The sequence below is a fragment of the Chiloscyllium plagiosum genome, unplaced genomic scaffold (assembly GCF_037043375.1).
Source record: "Chiloscyllium plagiosum isolate Xiang-an unplaced genomic scaffold, Cpla_swu_hap1 HiC_scaffold_25, whole genome shotgun sequence".
NCBI classification, from domain to species: Eukaryota; Metazoa; Chordata; class Chondrichthyes; order Orectolobiformes; family Hemiscylliidae; genus Chiloscyllium; species Chiloscyllium plagiosum.
Genome location: NW_028270163.1, coordinates 14460025 through 14479551, shown reverse-complemented (window position 1 = coordinate 14479551; position 19527 = coordinate 14460025). Strand labels below are relative to the sequence as shown.

At 38.9% G+C, this 19527-nt stretch overlaps 1 long non-coding RNA gene across 1 annotated transcript; it reads left to right on the top strand.

Moving 5' to 3' along the window:
• Positions 1-249: 249 nt before the first annotated feature.
• On the top strand, positions 250-15178 carry LOC148145279 (uncharacterized). Its single transcript, XR_015761371.1, has 3 exons — positions 250-386; positions 478-519; positions 14534-15178. It is a non-coding gene; the product is annotated as an uncharacterized LOC148145279 (long non-coding RNA).
• Positions 15179-19527: the final 4349 nt, after the last annotated feature.

Here is a 19527-nt window from a genome sequence, read left to right as displayed (position 1 = left end):
TCAACTGTGGAGACATTTGGTGAGTACTAAATTTGGGATTCCACACAAAACTACTGACATTGCTTCTCTAATTTTATCCTGATATATGGATCTGCAAGTTAATGTAATAACCAAATCTGCTGGTCAGGCTTTTTTGCAGAGCAAATGGGAACAAAACCTGCTGTGCTGGCAAAATGCACGTATATATAAGTTGTTCAACAGAACATTGCATGCTTCTTGTGTTCAGGCATCAAGTGCCTCTGTTACTAAATTGCTTTGTGCTTATTACAGTATTCATGGTATTATAGTACAACACTGAATGGTATTTGTGATGTCGAGTTAGTGTTTTAGACATTCCGTGTGATTTAACAAATTGAATTTTTTTGTGCAATTTTTCTCACTGGAATGTAAGAAAACATCCTTGTTTAAAATGTAATGATTTTGTGTACTTAGTTATTTAATTTGTAATTTGATGATTCACACCTTTTTTTTTCATAGTGATTGCTGAGCACATCTTTTTCATGGACAGAACCCAGCAAGGTAAGAGAGTCTAAATTTAGTCAAAGAATGCAATTTTTAATTGAATCATTTTAACATTGAATTTGGTTGTAAATGCTGATTATTTAGTATAAGATACAGAGCGCATTCTTGACTCACACATGGTTGTTATCCAACACCTTGCTGCAAGCAACAGTTTCGGAAATTATGTACACATAATATCATGTATCAAGTCCAGTGACATCTGATCTTCCCCCATATTTTCTCTCACTCTGTTCATGATACCCAGAGTTTTCTAATATTTGCTGTACATTAATATAGATCTTGAAAAGTACTGGCTGTTCTAAACTTGCCTTTTTCTCAAAAAATAAGATTAAATCTGTTTTCTAAATTCATTCCAACAATTTTATTTATACAACACTTTTGTAAGAAATAGCCTGAGGCACCCGATGCATGTTAAAGCAAATTTAGATATCTGCACACATGTGATGATACGGGGACAGATAGCCAAGGTTTAGTCAAAGCGATGGAGTAATGAGTTGCAGGGATTTAAGGAGGGAATTCCAGATTTTATGGCTGAGGGAATTAAAGGTACAAAGAACCTTTACATTAAAAACTTGTATACTCCTAATATATTCTCTCCCAAACTGTTATTTTTACAATTGTATTAACTTAAAATATTATACAGAACTCAATTATGAGAATTTTAAAATTTAAAGTCTCAATTCACTTTGGAACAAAGTAAAAAATTGGGGGAGATTAAAGCTGAGTAGAGAGCATCATGAAATATGAACAACTTGTTGAGTATAATCTGACGAAATAGTTCACCACAATTATATAATTTATATAAATATATACATTTGTGTCAGCAACTAATATCAAAGATTAATCAAAGAGGAAGATCGGAGGATACATTAGGAGATGTAAAAACAAACTGGACTAACTATGCCTTCAGGCAGAGAGAGCTGAGAGAATAGAATGATTATCTAAAATTTGACAAGTTTTCAGATGGTATACTTTGCAATATTGATGAATAATTATTTCATTACACATTGCTTAGGTAGATAACGTGGGCATATTATGGCATTTGTTTGCTCGTTCATGATGTCTAATTTAATCTGATGCAAATTCAAAAACGAAATACTGAACTTTTTAATTGCTTACGTAGTTAATAAACATTTTTTAAAAATATGTAAATTCACAAGAGACAACTAAACACCTATCTCTCGTGTTCAGATTGTACCTTACAAATGTATACCTGAGTATCATGTTTTACAGCACTCACTATAATCTCTAATTAGCTGACTGTCTAATAGCTTGTAGTTGACACCAAATTGCTAATTGTTAACATTTTTATCTAATTGTAGGTAGGTTTAATGCATTCAGCATTTGGATTCAGGTTGAATTATGTTGATTTTGTAAAACATCTGTTTCTGAAATGAAAGTATTCATTTTTTTGACATTCTTGTTGATTTTCAGTTTATTGGGCATGTTCCTCGTCTGATTGGATTATGTTAGCCTAATATGAATATTCAATCTTAAAGCCAACAGGTGCAGATTTATGTGCGGTAGGTTAAATTAATATCACAACAAGTGAATTCCCGAATGAACTGTATATCTAGAAAAAAACATGTATGTTACATAAATAGATGCAAAGCTTGAGCAAATTATCATTTTATTTATTAAGCTGTTTATTGTTTTATTATATATATATATCTTGTGTTAATAAAATTACTGGTCCAAAACCTATGACTGACTCTAATAAAAATTCAAACCCTGTCAATATTTCAAAGCAAGGAGAATCAAATGATCATGCACAATATGTCACAGGAATTGCTGTAGAGGGTAAAGTTTCTTTGCTAGGGTCATTGTGTCTCAATCTTAGTTATGTCGATATTAGGCAGGGAAATGTATCCTCCTTGTTACAAGTGTGCTCAGGCGAGTGACCAGTGATGCTGAACGTGAGAAAATATCTAATCCAATTGTACTAATATGTGACATAGGGCTTGAAAGCTTAACAATTAAAAATACACTTCATTGTCTTCATGTAGTTAGCAGTGAAATTCAAATATTTTATAAATCATGGTTTTGATTTTACTCTAAGAAAGTTCCTTATAGTTCAACCTGATAGAATTTTTGAAAAAGCTCACTTTTTTTTATTTCTTCTCCTATTTGCTTAATTGTTAATGCCATTTTAAACATATAAACTGATGAAATCACAAGAAGCAGCTAAAAATATGTTTACAGTGTCCAAATTGCACTTCAAGAATATATTTTGGTGTCATGTTTACACATCTTCCTGAAATACTGAGAACTGGATGTCATCGCAAATGGACAGCTTTAGATTTAGATTAGATTTAGATTACATTACAGTGTGGAAACAGGCCCTTCGGCCCAACAAGTCCACACCGACCCGCCGAAGCGCAACCCACCCATACCCCTACATTTACTTCTTACCTAACACTACGGGCAATTTAGCATGGCCAATTCACCTGACCTGCACATCTTTGGACTGTGGGAGGAAACCGGAGCACCCGGAGGAAACCCACGCAGACACGGGGAGAACGTGCAAACTCCATACAGTCAGTCGCCTGAGGCGGGAATTGAACCCGGGTCTCGGGTGCTGTGAGGCAGCAGTGCTAACCACTGTGCCACCGTGCCGCCCACCGTGCTGTTCTTATAATTAGAAGTTGACCCATATGGTAGCAGTTATGATTTTTATTCAAGCTTAGTCCAGTTTGATAACTGCAATATTTGAGCAGTAGTTTATCAAAAGTCATTAAGAATTAAATAAACTGGCAATTCTTGGATATGGATCCTTTCTACTTCCGGCAGTTTGTTCTCAGCTAGCCATCTGGTGTCTCCTATAAATCCATGACTTTGAACATGATCTCAGACCCTATTGCTGTATTCAAAAACTACATAATTTATCCAATTATGTATCTTCCATAGCCCCATATTCTGTACAATCATGGGATCATCATGTATATATCTAGGTCCAGATAAGCCTCATAATTCCCTATCTGCCTTTTAGCCTTTCTAAAAGCTTCTGTTGTTAATGGTGTTATTGTAGACCTTGAAAATTGTGACTGGAAATAGTAATTTTAGTTGTAACAAAATTCTAATGTAAATCTCATTTTCTGTATTAGTTATAGTAAAGGAATAATAGAAATGTATCTAGCAAACTTAATATGAAGTCGAGTAAAGCTTTAATAAAATAATAACATTTGATCAAGTTGACTGAAGTAGTACATGATGACTACATTCAAGGTATAGTAAATGCTATGTACAGCTTTATGTTGCAAATAGGTTCTTCTGATGAAGGGCTTTTGCCCGAAACTTCAATTTTCCTGCTTTTTGGATGCTGCCTCACCTGCTGTGCTTTTCCAGCACCACTCTAATTTTGATTCTTCCTCCCTTAGCCTGAAATAACAAGATACAAATGAGAATCAGTCATCCTCCACCTACAATCTGTAGATTTGAAAGCCTAAAAGTAGTCCATTTTTTCATTCACAGTAAACACTTCTATTTTACTCACTGATGGTATACCACTAAACATAATCAGCTATCTTGAAACACAGAATCTCAGTGACCTTCTTCGCTGCTGCTCCAGTTGGAAGGAACCCATCGAGCTGATAGTTTTGAAAATTATTATTTTTAAACATTGCTTTTGCATGAATATCAAAAATAAATAGATGTTCAGCATGTTTGAGATGAATGTAAGTTATTGTGATTGCAGACCCAGATTTCAAATATGCAATTTAAAGGAAAACACCAATCAACTTTTTTTTTGTTTTCAATCATTAAAAATGTCCAATATTACTTTATGAATTCATTATGAAATTAGCATTGACACCATAGCATCAATAATTTTCAAAACTATCAGTTAAACATATGCTAATTGAGTTTGGCAAGGCATTATTGTGGGCACAGGGAGCATGCAACAGAAGAATGCAGGGTGGGCAGATTGTGATGTCAGTCAGTGAGTGCATCTGTCTGATTTGATGGCAGCCTTGCCATTTTTGGCCTGAACATTCTTTCTTAACCTTGTACAGCTGAACATATGCACAGAAACGGGAAGTCGCTATCCTGTCCCCTATTTCTACCCCAGTTCCCACTACACCCCTGCACAATCTGAGCAAACAGTGCTACTTGAGGAATCATCAACTACTTAAAGTTTAAGTTTCTGATAGATTTCTACTGGCTGTTGTGGCACTTGCAAGTGGTTAATGGCTTGCATTGCTACTTCAAGCTTCTGAACTTACAAGGGGTATTTGGCTTTGAGCTAAGGTGGTGATTTAAGTGGGTTTTTTTCTCTCATGGGAGAAAGTGAGGACTGCAGATGTTGGAGATCAGAGTTGAAGAGTGTCGTGCTGGAAAAACACAGCCGGTCAGGCAGCATCGGAGGAGCAGGAGAATCGATGTTTCGAGCATAAGCTTTCCTGATAAAGAGCTTATGCTCGAAACGTTGATTCTCATGCTCCTTGGATGCTGCCTGACTGGCTGTGATTTCCCAGCACCACATTCATTGACATTTTTTTCTCTCATGACCGCTTACAGCCAATCAAGTGTGCAGTTGTTTGTATTCCACTTGTCTGCAATTTGGCAAGATGAATGAACTGAGGTGGCACAGAGCAGACCAACCTGCTAGAAGATTAAGGAGGAACAGGGGGAGAAAGTCTTTTAGCAGAGGTATAATTATCTGATTAATGTCTTTAGGGAACTATTCCCCTGCCTTAATATAATGAGGAAGAGTGTGTGTCACACATGTCTGCTTTACTAAAGAAGTACTCATTGAAATCTGCCAGTTGTTGCAGCCACAACCACTGGGAGGACAAGGGTATGAGTGACGGAAAATATGGTCTGGCCATGATCCTTTTAGCAATGGACTGCTTCCAGCTGGAGCAGCAGAGAGGGAGGTCACTGAGACTCTGTATTCCAAGGGAGCTGGCTATATTTAATGGTATACCATCAGTGAGTAAAATAATAGCATTTACTATGAAGGGAAAAAGACAATTATTTTAAATGTTTTTCAATCAATATGTTATCACATATCTAACTTCATCAAATTCAATTTAGGTTATGTAAGAGAATAGAAATAGGCAGGTATTGGAGTCATGGAGATGTACAGCACAGAAACAGACCCTTTCAGTCCAACTCATTCATGTTGACTAGATATCCTAACCTAATCTAGTCCCTTTTACCAGCACTTGGCCCATATCCCTCTAAATTCTTCCTATTCATATACCCATCCAGATGCCTTTTAAATGCTGTAATTTTACCAGCCTCCACCACTTCCTCTGGCAGCTCATTCCATACACACACCACACTCTGTGTGAAAATGTTGCCCGTTAGATCCCTTTTATATCTTTCCCCTCTTACCCTAAACCTATGTCCTCTAGTTCTGGACTCTCTCACCCCAGGGAAAAGACCTTGTCTATTTATCCTATCCATGCCCCTTATGATTTTATAAACCCCTATAAGGTCACCCCTCAGCCTCCGATGCTCCAAGGAAAACAGCCCCAACCTATTCAACCTCTCCCTATAACTCAAATCCTCCAACCCTAGCAAGATCTTTGTAATGGTGGTTCAGTGGATAGCACTGCTGCCTCACCGCGCCAGGGATTTGGGTTCAATTCCCACCTCGGGCGACTATCTGTGTGGAGTTTACACATTCTCCCTGTGTCTGCGTGGGCTTTCTCCGGGTGCTCCGGTTTCCTCCCACAGTCCAAAGATGTGCAGGTTAGGTGAATTGGCCATGCTAAGTTGCCCATAGTATCAAGTACATTCGTCAGGGGTAAATGTAGGGGAGAGGTCTGGGTGGGTTACTCTTCGGAGGGTCGATGTGGACTTGTTGGGCCGAAGGGCCTGTTTCCATGCTGTAGGAAATCTAATCTAATCTAAAACTTTTCCGAACCCTTTCAAGTTTCGCAACATCCTTCCGATAGGAAGGATACTAGAATTGCACGCAATACTCCAACAGTGGCCTAACCAATGTCCTGTACAGCCGCAACATGATCTCCCAACTCCTGTACACAAAGCTCTGACCAAAATGGGGAAACATTCCAAATGTCTTCTTCACTACCCTATCTACCTGCAACTTTACTTCCGAAGAACTATGAACCTGCACTCCAAGATCTCTTTCGAGAGTGTGATGCTGGAAAAAAAAGCAGGTCAGGCAACATCCAAGGAGCATGAGAATTGATGTTTCAAGCGTAAGCCCTTCATCGGGAATGGTCCAAGGTCTCTTTGTTCAGCAACACTGTGCAGGACCTAACCATTATGTGTATAAGTCCTGCTCTGATTTGCTTTTCCAAAATGTAACACCTCACATTTATCTAAATTAAACTCCATCTGCCGCTCCACAGCCATTGGCCCATCTGATCAAGATCTCATTGTACTCTGAAGTAACCTTCTTCACTATCCACTACATCTCCAATTTTGGTGTCATCTCCAGACTTACTAACAATACCTCCTATGTTCACATTCAAATCATTTATATAATTGATAAAAAGCAGTGAACACAGCACCGATCCTTGTGGCATACTATTGGTCACAGGCCTTCAGTCTGAAAAGCAACCCTCCCACCACCACCCTCTCTCTTCTACCTTTGAGTCAGTTCTCCCTTTATTCCATGAGATCCAACCTTGCTAACCTTCCGATGAGGAACTTTGTTGAATGCCTTACTGAATTCCATATAGATCACCTCTGCCACTCTCCCCTCATCAATCCACTTTATTACTTCTTCAAAAAACTCAATCAAGTTCATGAGACTTGATTTCCCATGCACAAAGCCATGCTGACTATCCCTAAACAATCCTTGCCTTTCCAAATAAATGTAAATCCTATCCCCCAGGATTCCCTCCAACAATTTGCTCACCACCAATGTCAGGCTCATCAATCTGTAATTCACTGGAATTTCCTTACCACCTTTCTTAAATAGTGGCACCATGTTAGCCACCCTCCATTCTTTGGGCACTTCACCTGTGACTATCAATGTTCCAAATATCTTAGCAAGGGCCACAGCAATCACATCCCTAGCTTCCCACAGAGTTCTAGGGTACACCTGATCAGGTCCTGGGGATTTATCCACTTTTATGTGTTTGTATTAAAAACTACAACTTCAGCTAGAATTACTACTTTGAAAAAAAAAACAAACTGCTTTTAGATTTGGATGTCAGGTGGGACTATGCTATGACTTAGAGCATTCCCTGAGCTACGGTAAATGCTTTATTTATTTAGGAAACCATATTGGTTTAAACAAAGGCACAGATTTTGTGATGTTTTAGACAGCACTCACTTTCATTACTTCATTGAAAATGACCCAAAATTCAGGATTCAGCACATGGACTGTTTAATGTAGAAATTGTGAAGTTATGTTGTGATATTCACAGCTCAATCACAGGCTATGCTATAGGCATCTCTTTCTCACCCACTCTGAATCAGTAATCAATGGAATCAATTGAAGCAGTGAGAACTTCCCTATTTCCATTGTCATTTCAATGTTAAAAGCTCTATAAGAAATTGTGCTTTGTTCAACCAAGTGTAATTAGGTTTTAACAGAGAACTGAGTAATAACTATGTTGAGCGCTAAATCTGGTCCTGTAAATTTTATACTTGTGGGCAATTGTTAAACAACTGCATCAGATTGATTAATTGCAAGACTTTTTTAAAAAATTCATAAAAATGATCATTTTTAAAAAGAATTTCATGGTATTCTAACTTCAGTCACTACCCCATGTGTGTCCCAATCTTCAATTTATTCTTTGTAACTATTTTTTGCTTGCCTGTCTGTGAAAATTGTTTAATATAGTTGGCACCAATTTATTGAAGTAATTAGTTTTTTGTTATCAGAAATGAAATAAAAATAAAGTTGATGCTTTAACTCTTTGGAGTTCTGTCACAACTCTGGGACGAAACTGCTGGAAATTAAACCCCACTATTCCATTAACCATTAAAACTCTTTAAGGGATCAATTGAATCACTGAGCTGATTAATCTGCCTGATTTTTATTACTGTCAAAAAGTGTGGTGCTGGAAAAGCACAGCAGGTCAGACAGCGTCCAAGGAGCAGGACAGTCGACGTTTCAGGCTGAAGTCCTTCATTCCTGTTGAAGGGCTGATGTCCGAAACGTCAATTCCCCTGCTCCTCGGATCTACCTGACCTGCTAAGCTTTTCCAGTGCCACACACTTTTTGACTCTGATCTCCAGCATCTGCCGTCCACACTTTCTCCTTGATTTTGATTACTATCTCTGATAAAAAGAAACTCACACCAGGTGTCATCAGTACAAGAAAGCAAATTGTATTTATTGTAAATAAACATATCTGTTAACAAATTACAGATTATTAATAACTCATACACAAACTTAAACTGTATTCCTTTTAAATCCCAGTGCAGAAGTACATTCTTTCACAAATATGACAGCTAGGACAGACAGTTCTGCAGAAAAATCATAGTGGAAAATATAGACAAAAAAGGAATAAATTCTGTGGATCAAGATTTCAAACCACAAAGGTGGAATAATGTGAATTTCTCATAGTTCTTTCGGTTTATGATGATGATATAATTTATTGGTTACAAAGGACATTTAACTTTTGGAGAAGCTGGATTTGATATCTTTTCTGAGACAAACTGGCACCAGGTCTCTTGGGGTTGGAAACTTCCCAGCAATAGCTTTTAAGGTGAAGTTGCAGTTTCTCAAAACTGTTGCAGTCAGACCTCTGGAAAGCCTGCAAGCCAAGACAGATATCTCTACCTCTCTCACTTCCTCTCTTTCTCTGAATGGCAATTATTCGATTGATTGATTGATTGTCACGTGTACCGAAATACAGTGAAAAGCTTTGTTTACGAACAGTACAGGCAGGTCATAGCAAACAAGGATATACAGTCATAGGGAGTAAAAAGCTTAGGTAGAGGCAAACAAATTATGTTGCTCAGATGGTATACTAGGCAAGATCAACATAAGCGAGATTAGCATTATTTGAATTTAGAGACTCCATTCATCAGTCTTATAATGGCCAGAAAAGAACTGTTTCTGAACCTGCTGGTGTGTGTGTTCAAACTTCTGTATCTCCAACCTGAGGTTGCAGGAAATCATTACTGGTGTGCGATGGGTCTTTGATGACATTGGCAGCCTTTCTGCAGTAACGAGCTGAGTAACTGGAGTCCGTGGATGGAAAGTTGGTTTCCATGATGGTCTGGGTTGTGCACACCACCTTCTGTAGTTTCTCACAGTCCTGGATGGAGTAGTTACGGTACCAAGTTGTTATGCATCCTGACAGTATGCTTTTGATGGTACACCTGTGAAAGATGGTGAGGCTCCTTATGGATATGCCAAATTTCCTGAACTACCTGATGAAGAAGTGGCATTGTTGTGCCTTCTTGACTGTTGAAAGTCCAGGACAGATTGTCGGTTATCATGACTCCAAGGAACTTGATGCTCTTCAAACTCTCAGCCTCAGTTCCATTGATGTAGATGGGGATGTGTTCTCCTTTTTTTCTGAAGTCAAAGGCCAGTTCTTTAGTTTTGAGAGAGAGGTTGTTATAAGACCATAAGGCATAGGAGAAGGAATTAGGCCATTCAGGCCCTTGGGTCTGCTCTGCCAACCAGTCATAGCTAATGAGTTTCTCAACTTCATTCTCCCACTTTCTCGTCAAAATCCTTGCTTACCTTAATACTCAAAGCTATCTTTATCAGGGTTAAATATACTCTATGACCTTGTCTCCACAGCCTTCTGTGGCAATGAATTCCATAGATTCACTACTCTCTGGCTGAAGAAGTTTCTCCTTTTCTCCATTCTAAATGGTCTTCCCATTACTCTAAGGCTGTGCCTTTGAGTCCTGCTATCACCTACCAATGGAAACATCTTCCCAACATCTACTCTGTCCAGGCCATTCAGTATTCTGTATGTTTCAATTATATCCCTCTAACCTCACATTGAGTAGAAACCCAGAATCCTCAAATGTTCTTCAATGTTAAGCTTTTCATTCCTGGGACCATTCTCATGAACCTCCTCTGAACGCACTCCAGGAGTAGTACATCCTTCCTGTGATAGGGTGCCCAATCTGTGCACAATACTCCAAATGTGGTCTGACCAGATCTCTATAGGGCCTCAGAAGTACATCCTTTGCATTTGCCTTCCTAACTACTAAATGAACCTGAAAGTTTACCTTGAGAGAATCCTGGGCTAGAACTCCCAAGTCTCTTTGCATTTCAGACTTCTGAATTTTATCCCCATTTAGAAAATAATCCATGCCTATATTCCTCTTTATAAAGTGCATGACCTCACACTTTCCCACATTGTACTCCATCTGCCACTTCTTTGCTCACTCTCCTAACCTGTCCAAATCCTTCTGCAGCCTCCCCACCTCCTCAATGCTTCCTGACCCTCTACCTATCTTTTCATCATCTGCAAATTTAGCCAGAATGCTCTCAGTTCCTTCATCTGGATCACTAATGTGTGAAGTGAAAAGTTGTGGTCCCAACACTGAGCCTTGTGGAACATCACTTGTCACTGGCTGCCATCCTGAGAAGGACCCTTTGATCCCCACTCTCTGCTTTCTGCCAGACAGCCAAGCTTCTATCCATGCTAGCACCTTGCCTGTGACACCATGGGCCCTTATTTTACTCAGTAGCCTCCTGTGTAGCACCTTGTCAAAGGCCACCTTGAAGTCCAGTAGATAACACCCATTGTCTCTCCTTGGTCTAACCTGCTCATTACTTCCTCAAAGAATTCGAGATTTGCCAAGCATGACCTCCCCTTAGTGAAACCAGGCTGACTTTACCCTATTTTACTATACACTTCCAAGTATTCAGAAATCTCATCCTTCACAATGGATTCCAGGATCTTACCCATGGCCGAGGTTAGGCTAATTGGTCTATAATTTTCTGTCTTTTGCCTTACTCCCTTTTTATCGAATGGGTGTCACATAAGTGACGTTCCATTCCTCTGGGACCCTCCCTGATTCTAGCAATTCCTGAAAGATCACCACTAACACCTCCACTATCTCTTCAGCTATCTCCCTTACAACTCTGAGATGTAGTAGTCCATCTGGTCCAGGTGATTAACCCACCGTCAGGCCACTTCTCATTGCACTACATCACCAAGCCCTGTATCTCCCTCTGCATTTTGATTTGTGGTTGTTAGATATCCATCCTACTATGCTGGTGTCATCAGCAAATTTGTTGATGCTGTTCATCTGGAATTAGGCAACACAATCATGGGTGTGCAGGAAATTCAGTAGGGGACTGACGGACACACTCTTGGGGGTCTCCAGTATTAAGTATTATTGTGGAGGAGGTGCAGTTGTCTACCTTCATTGATTGAGGTCTGTGGGTCAGAAAGCTGAGGATATTGTTGCAGAGAGGGGAGCTGAGACTAAGGTCTCGGAGTTTTGGGATCACTTTGGAAGGGATAATGGTGTTGAAGGCGGAGCTGGAGTCAATGAGTAGGAGTCAGATGTTTCCTTGTTGTCCAGCTGTTCCAAGGATGGGTGCAGGGCTGGGCAAATGGCATCCGCTGTGGACCTGTTATGTTGGTAGGCAAATTGCAGTGGATTGAGGCAGGCTGGGAGACTGTAGTTGATGTAGACTGTGTCCAGCCTCTTGAAAATCTTCATGATTATGGAGGTCAGAGAGACTGGGCAGTAGTCATTAAGGCACATTACATGTGCTTTCTTAGATACTGGGATGATAGTGGTCTTCTTGAAGCAGGTGGGAGGAGGGAGAGGCTGAAGTTGTCGGTGAATACAGGATGTGAATGCTTGACTGGGGACACCGTCCGGCCCTATCACTTCTAGGAAGACATCTGTAACAGTGACAGTGGGCACAGGTACATCTGGGACTGTCGGGGTAGCTGACACTATGCCGCTGGCATTCTGCTCGAACTGAGAATAGAAAGCATTGAACACATCAGAGAGGGATGTGTCTTTGTCCACTATCTTGCTCTGCTTCATTTTGTATCCCATAATGTTGCTTAGACCTTGCCATAGACTGCGAGAGTCTGTTTGGTAGATTTGGGTCTCTAATTTGGAGTTTAATCTGTCAGTTCCACAATGAGGTGACCAGTCAGGTTGGACATAAGTTTATGTTTGAGTTAGATGTTCTTCTTTTCAGAGTCTTTGAGTTGTTTATTTACTCAGAGAGTTGGGGTTGGGGGGATCTGGTGACGCGCGCACACACACACGCACGCGTGTGTGTGAAACATGAAGGCTTTCTGCAGGTCTGAGTGCACAGGTTTGTGAAAAACTGGAACATAACTCTACGCAGTTTTGTTTTACCCAGATACTTGTTGCCAGTATATGTCACAAAAGTATCAAATGCTTCTTCACAAGTTCCATGATCACTGTTCCACTTTTGACCTTCAAGTTGAAAACAAAATTGGTTCATCATTTGCAACACGGTAATACTTCAATTTCTCCCGGTTTATAGCTCTAAAGAAATATACATCTTTCTTCTGACATAAAGCAAAATATAAGGAATGGTGCTAAACAGATTTCTGAGCTTGCATTCATGACCTACATATGCTGGAACCATCTCCTTTAATGTAGCAATGCATATCTTCTCAGAAAAGTTTCATGAGTTAATTCTGTATCTTGCTTTTATGTTCGTAAAAAAAAACTCCAGTTACTCCCATTTTTGCTACGGATTTCCTTTAGACTTTACTCAGTAATTTACTATTGAAAAAGTGAGTGAATAAATTAGGTGGGTTTCCCATTTCAGCCTGTGATTATCACCCGCTTTATTTCATTTAAGGGAAAGCCATAAGCTTAATTTTGCCCAATTGGAAGAGTTCAGCCAACAAGTATAGCACATACTTTGAATGTTGTAAATGATATTGGGTCTGGTTTTGTTACACTGCGCTGAGCCAAATATAATTGATGGGACTGTGCACTGGAATATCCCTGTCAGCCTAATATTCAAAAGTAAAGCCTTTGTAGAGCATATGGAACCTCGGTGGACCAGACAATTGACTGGTATCATCTGCACTAGTCATTAACAAACAGCTCAGAATCTGGACCAGGAAATATTCGTACTTTTAATTCATTGTCTAATCAGATATAGAAAATCAAATAAAGGGAAGGAAAGAGATTGGATTAAGAGTGAGACTATAAATCGAAAAAATAAGACAACACATTTTTACTTGTAAAGATTTCTGATCATAATGAAAATCTAAGGGAATGAGATGCACCCTTATAAATCTTATTTTTTAACAAAATTTATGTGCTTTGCCGGTTATTAAGATTTGCATTTATACTCAACTGAATAAGCCCTAACTTTTTATGCCTAGTTTATTCTATATCTATGAATTACGTATAAAATATCATTACATTGAATTTATTTGAATGCAAGTCAGTAAGTGAAATTTCTTAACTGCACAAACTTTAAACAAGCAGAGTATTTGAGAATTATTTGCTGATGTTTGCACATTGACCAAAGAACAAAGAAAATTTACAGCCAACAAACAGGCCCTTCGGCCCTTCAAGCCTGAGCCAATCCAAATCTACTGTTTAAACCTGTCGCCCAATTCCTAAGCATCTGTATCCCTCTGCTCCCCACCTACTCATGCATCTGTCCAGAAGCATCTTAAATGAATCTACTGTGCCTGCCTCTACCACCTCTGCTGGCAATGCGTTCCAGATACCCACTACCCTCTGTGTAAAGTACTTGCCACGTGTATCCCCATTAAATTTTTCACCTCACACCTTGAAAGCGTGACCCCTCGTTATTGAAACCTGGCCAATTCCTTGTGAATGATAGTGAGTGCTGTTAGTCTCACTTATTCTGTTCTTTTATATCCAGCACATAACTTTCAGGAGTTGTACTCATTAATGTGTGCTCAGTGCTGCATCATAACACCTCATGCTTTTCAGATAGCAAAACCCAGTCTGAGAAGCTGTACGATTTAAAAGCTTCTCAAATAAGAAAAAAGTCTCACATTGTCAATTCTGAGTTTTTACTGCTTTTTGGAATTGTAATGTGTAAGTATGTGCAACAAAATGTGCACACCAGGCCTGATGTTTTTGTGTCCTTGATACACTGTATTGCTTTTCAGGTGTTTTAACTGAGGAAGTGAATGGACCTGGATAAGAAATTTAGAACTGCAGCAGCACTGGAGATGAATGGGATGAATAGCACCTCTAGTTGCTTTTGACATGGCCATTCTGGCACTCCTGACTGGGAAAGATATTTGTGCAGGTCTTTCTTGCATTCACCTGCAGCCTCCTATCTGTGGCTGGTTTGGCAACTTGAAAGAACCATATTGGCTGATTTGAAGCACACACTTTGATCATACAAGTCCATTTAATATATTGCTTGGGACTCACCAATGAACAAGCTTCAACTGTGAGAGGAGCCTGGCACAATCTCCTTCTTTTGAAATGCAGGCATCCAGCTTGGAGATAAGGTAATTTGTAATAGAATCTCCTATTTCAAGTCTATGGAAGTGCTTTAGCGTGATTTTGGAACTTTTTTTGTGGAGCAGAGTGGTTGCAAAGAAAGTGAGCTTGGCATGAAGCTCTCTGCAAATTGGAGCAGGCTCCTTCTTACTCCTGGACAGTGACAGAAGGCTGTCTGGCCAGTCAGCCAATGGCCCCAGTATCTCAGTGTGCAACTTCACATGACCTAGCAAGACACTTAAAATGATGCCTTGCTAATATGCTCACTTCCAATGAGAGAATAAATAAATTATGAGAATGTAACAGTCCATGGTCTCTTGGATGTATTATATTTGCAAATGCTTAGTAAAAGTTCCAGAAAAGCAGAAGCACAATTTCAAGAAGAGCTTGGCAGAATGGGAAGAATCTCAGAACTAAGTAGCAACCAAGGATCTTTTTTTCCCAGGTCAGGGAAGTCCAAATCTAGAGGGCATAGGTGTAAAGTGAAAGAGAAGAGATATAAAAGTGATTAGAGAGGCAACTTTTTCACACACATTGTGGTGCATATATAGAACAAGCTGCCAGAGGAAGTGGTAGAGGGCAGGTGCAATTATAACATTTAAAATCATTTGGACAGATACATGAATAGGAAAGGTTTAGAGAGATATGGGCCATATGCAGGTGAGTGGGACCAGTACAGTTTAGGAAATCTGGTCAGCATGGACGAATTAAACTGAAGGGTCTGATGATTCCATGCTGTATGATTCTGACTCTTAAATCTTTACACTCAGCATTATTGGTCAATTGAAAATAAAATCCTACAAAGAAAATCTGAATCAACTCAAATAGAATCAGCCACATGTATCGTTACTATTTTTGGTAATTTTATAATTATTTACAAATGATTATTCGTGTTTATTCTGTACAATGCAGAATGATTCAAAGACTGATATCTCTTATCTCAGATATTTGATGTGAGTGACAAGCCTTTGGCAAGGCTAAAAAGGCAACTCAACAGAACAGCTGGGAAATCCAGTCTGCCTTGCTAGAGATAAAAACTAGCAATTATTTTAGGAAAACATATTTAAATTTCAAGTTAATTCCAAAAAAACAGAATCTTGAAGTACTAACCTACTTATTGAGGAAACACAGGTCTAAAATATAGTTTACTGATTTAGATTTTTTAGCTATATTTTTACTCAGTTTGTTCTAGCTAAATACAGCAAACTCAAAATTATACCTATTTTGCTTTAGAGAGGCAGCTTGCCTCGTATATTACATGGTTACTCAAACTAGTTTTAAATGATATTTTTGCTGTAGTTTTTGTGACTTTATATCTGTTTTTTTCCTAAACATTCACATCTGGAAGTCAATTTGTGGACATACCACTTAAGTGGAAAGAACACCTGGTTTAGTGAAAGTAAGTTCTCCTTGGCTCCTCACAACACTGAGACATTTTTTTGCATGCTCCTGTGTTTAATGTGCCATAAATGAAGTTAACTAAATGTATTTTTAAGTTGGTGCAAAATATATTTACTGTTGAAAACTTCAATGCCTTTGAATCAGAAATCTCCTGTGATTCTGGCAATCAATGCACTTTATAGACCTTAGAGCGTAAAACCAGGAAGTCTGGAATTGCTGTGTAACTGTGTAAAGTGCTTATCTTGATATGTAGGAAAAAGTGAGGACTGCAGATGCTGGAGATCAGAGCTGAAAAATGTGTTGCTGGAAAAGGGCTTATGTCCAAAACGTCGATTCCCCTGCTCCTTGGATGTTGCCTGACCTGCTGCACTTTTCCAGCAACACATTTTTCAGCTCTCATCTTGATATGTAGTCAGTTAAGATTTGTTGTTAGATTACAAGTAAATTCAAATAGAATTTGGGAACCTCTTGCCGGGTTTTAATAATGGAAACCAGCAGAAGTTACTTCTGTTCAATTTTTCAAACTGAGAAAATTATCGCATCATTATATACTGCTAGCGTGTTTAAAATAAGTCAGTTTTAGGTAGATAGCTAGCATTTTGTACAAAAAATACAAACTGTATAAATTTGATTCCCATTTTGGCACAGGTCATCTTTGAGCCTGCTTCCTTGTTGTGTTACCAAGAGTGGATGACAATAACAAACTACTACAATCAAAATGTCTCTTGATAAATGGCTCATAATGAGGCAAGAATCTTTGGCACAGTGGATGTTAATGGGTGTGCAATAAATAGCATGCAAATACTGCACCGTAGAAAATTGAGCTGGAAATAAGTTAGCAGAAAGAACATTTCGAATCATTGAGTCATACAACGTGGAACCAGATTCTTTGGTCCATCTGGTCAACACTGACCATGTTCCTAAACTAAACTAGTCCCAAATGCTTTCACTTGGCCCATATTCCTCCAAATCTTTCATATTCATGTACTTTTAAATGTGACTCTACCTGCATCTACCACTTCCTCTGATAGTTCATTCCACACACAAATCAATCCCTATGTAAAAGCTTTCCCCCATGTCCTTTTTATAACTTTCTCCTCTCATTTTAAAAATATGTTCCCTAGTTTTGAACTCCTCCATCCTTGGAAAAAGACTCTTGTTATTCTCCTCATGATTTTATAAACCTCTTATTAGATCACTCCCCAACTTCCTACATTCTAGTGGGAAAACGTCTGTTTTTATAATTCAAATCCTCCATTCCCAGTAACATCCTGGTAAATCCTTTCTGAACCCTGTCCAATTTAATAATATCCTTCCTATAGCAGGGTAATCAGAACAGCACAGAGAAGAGGCCCCACCAAAATCCTGTACAACCTCAACAGGACGTCTCAACTCTGATACCCAATGACCTGAGCAATGAAGGCAAGCGTGTTATAGAGTGATAGAGATGTACAGCATAGAAACAGACCCTTCGGTCCAACCCTCCAAACCGACAAGATATCCCAACCCAATCTATTCCCACGTGCCAGCACCCGGCCCATATCCGTCCAAACCCTTTCTATTCATATACCCATCTTAAATGTTGCAATTGTACCAGCCTCCACTAGTTCCTCTGGCAGCTCATTCCATACACGTACCACCCTCTGTGTGAAAAAGTTGCCCCGTAGGTCGAAAACTTCTTAACCATCCTATGTACCTGTGATGCAAATTTCAAAGAATTTATGGAGAATTGTACACAATGTAAAACTCAGAAGTGGATAATTTGGCCAAATCGATCTGAATTTACTCACATAACATCCTGTCCTTTTTCTCCTGATTCTTTTTAACATTCTATTAATGTCCCCCTCATCTGTTTAGCTGGTTTCCTCTTATGTGTATGTGCTATTTAACTTTTGGTACTCCCTATGATTCCTGAAGAAGGGCTTATGCCCGAAACGTCGATTCTCCTGCTCCTTGGATGCTGCCTGACCTGCTGCGCTTTTCCAGCAACACATTTCCAGCTCTGATCTCCAGCATCTGCAGACCTCACTTTCTACTCCCTATCATGGTGAGTTTCATTTTCTTACCATCTTTTTCTAAAGAAGGCTATTCAGCTTTCCTTATTGGACTCATTGATGACTGCCTTCTATTATGACTCCTAACTTTGATCTGTATCATAAGTGAATGCACACATCTGATCTGCCTTATCCGACTGCTTCTTAATTCTAAAGAGGATTGTTAGGCTACCCATTAGTTTTCTCTTTGTTAGATAAAAAGCCAAAGTTTTGTTTCCATTTTCTAAAAAAGTATTCCAGCGTTTCTATGTCATTCTTTGGAGACCAGAACACATTATTCCAAATCTGACGTAAGGGTTTAATGTAACTAATCAAAGAGTCATGGAACCACATTGCACAAAAGGAAGTTGATCAGATATAATACCATTGTCAGATCTCTGAAAAGATCTATTAATCAGTCTCACTTCCTCGTGGAAGAGTGAAAGAAACTTCTATTGCATACATTTATAGAAGGAAGAGGTCTAATTTTTTTTCATGCAATCTTTTTGTTCCTTTTATTTGTTTTCTCAGTTTTCATCTGCACTTTGTGTAATCTGCGTGGATCTCTATGATATGATAAACCTGACATTTATTATCTTCTGCTGTTTCCCATTTATCTCAATGTCTTCAAATTGTGGAACTCGGACTTCCATGTCATTCTTTTTCCCCTCTTTTAAATGTGGCTGGTGCTTAATTAAGCTAGATCATCAGTTAGCAACGTTTTGTTGCTTTATATATTATTTTACCCCCCAATCTTTGTTTTCAGTCCACCTCAGTTACTGAGGTTAGCCCTCTTCAAATTTCACATTTGATTTTTCTTGTTTTTTTAATCTTAATGTCAAACACAAGGCCTGTTCTAGTCAGGATTCTTTCATTGTCACTGCAGTCTAGGTAGGCAGCCAATGATGAAAGGTGTTTTTATATAATTTTTTAAAAAATGACTCCCTGAAAAGTCAGGAGGAGCAGGAGGTACGGTTAGTAAATTTGCAGATTAAGCCAAAATTGGAGGTGTAGTGGACAGTGAAGATAGTTACCTCAGAGTCTAATGGGATCTTGATCAGATGGGTCAATGGGCCGAAGAATGCAGATGGTGTTTAATTGAGATAAATATTTTAGAAAGGCAAATCAGGGCAGAACTTATACACTTAGTGGTAAGGTCCTGGGTAGTATTGCTGAACAAAGACACCTTAGAGTGCAGAGTTCCTTGAAAGTGAAGT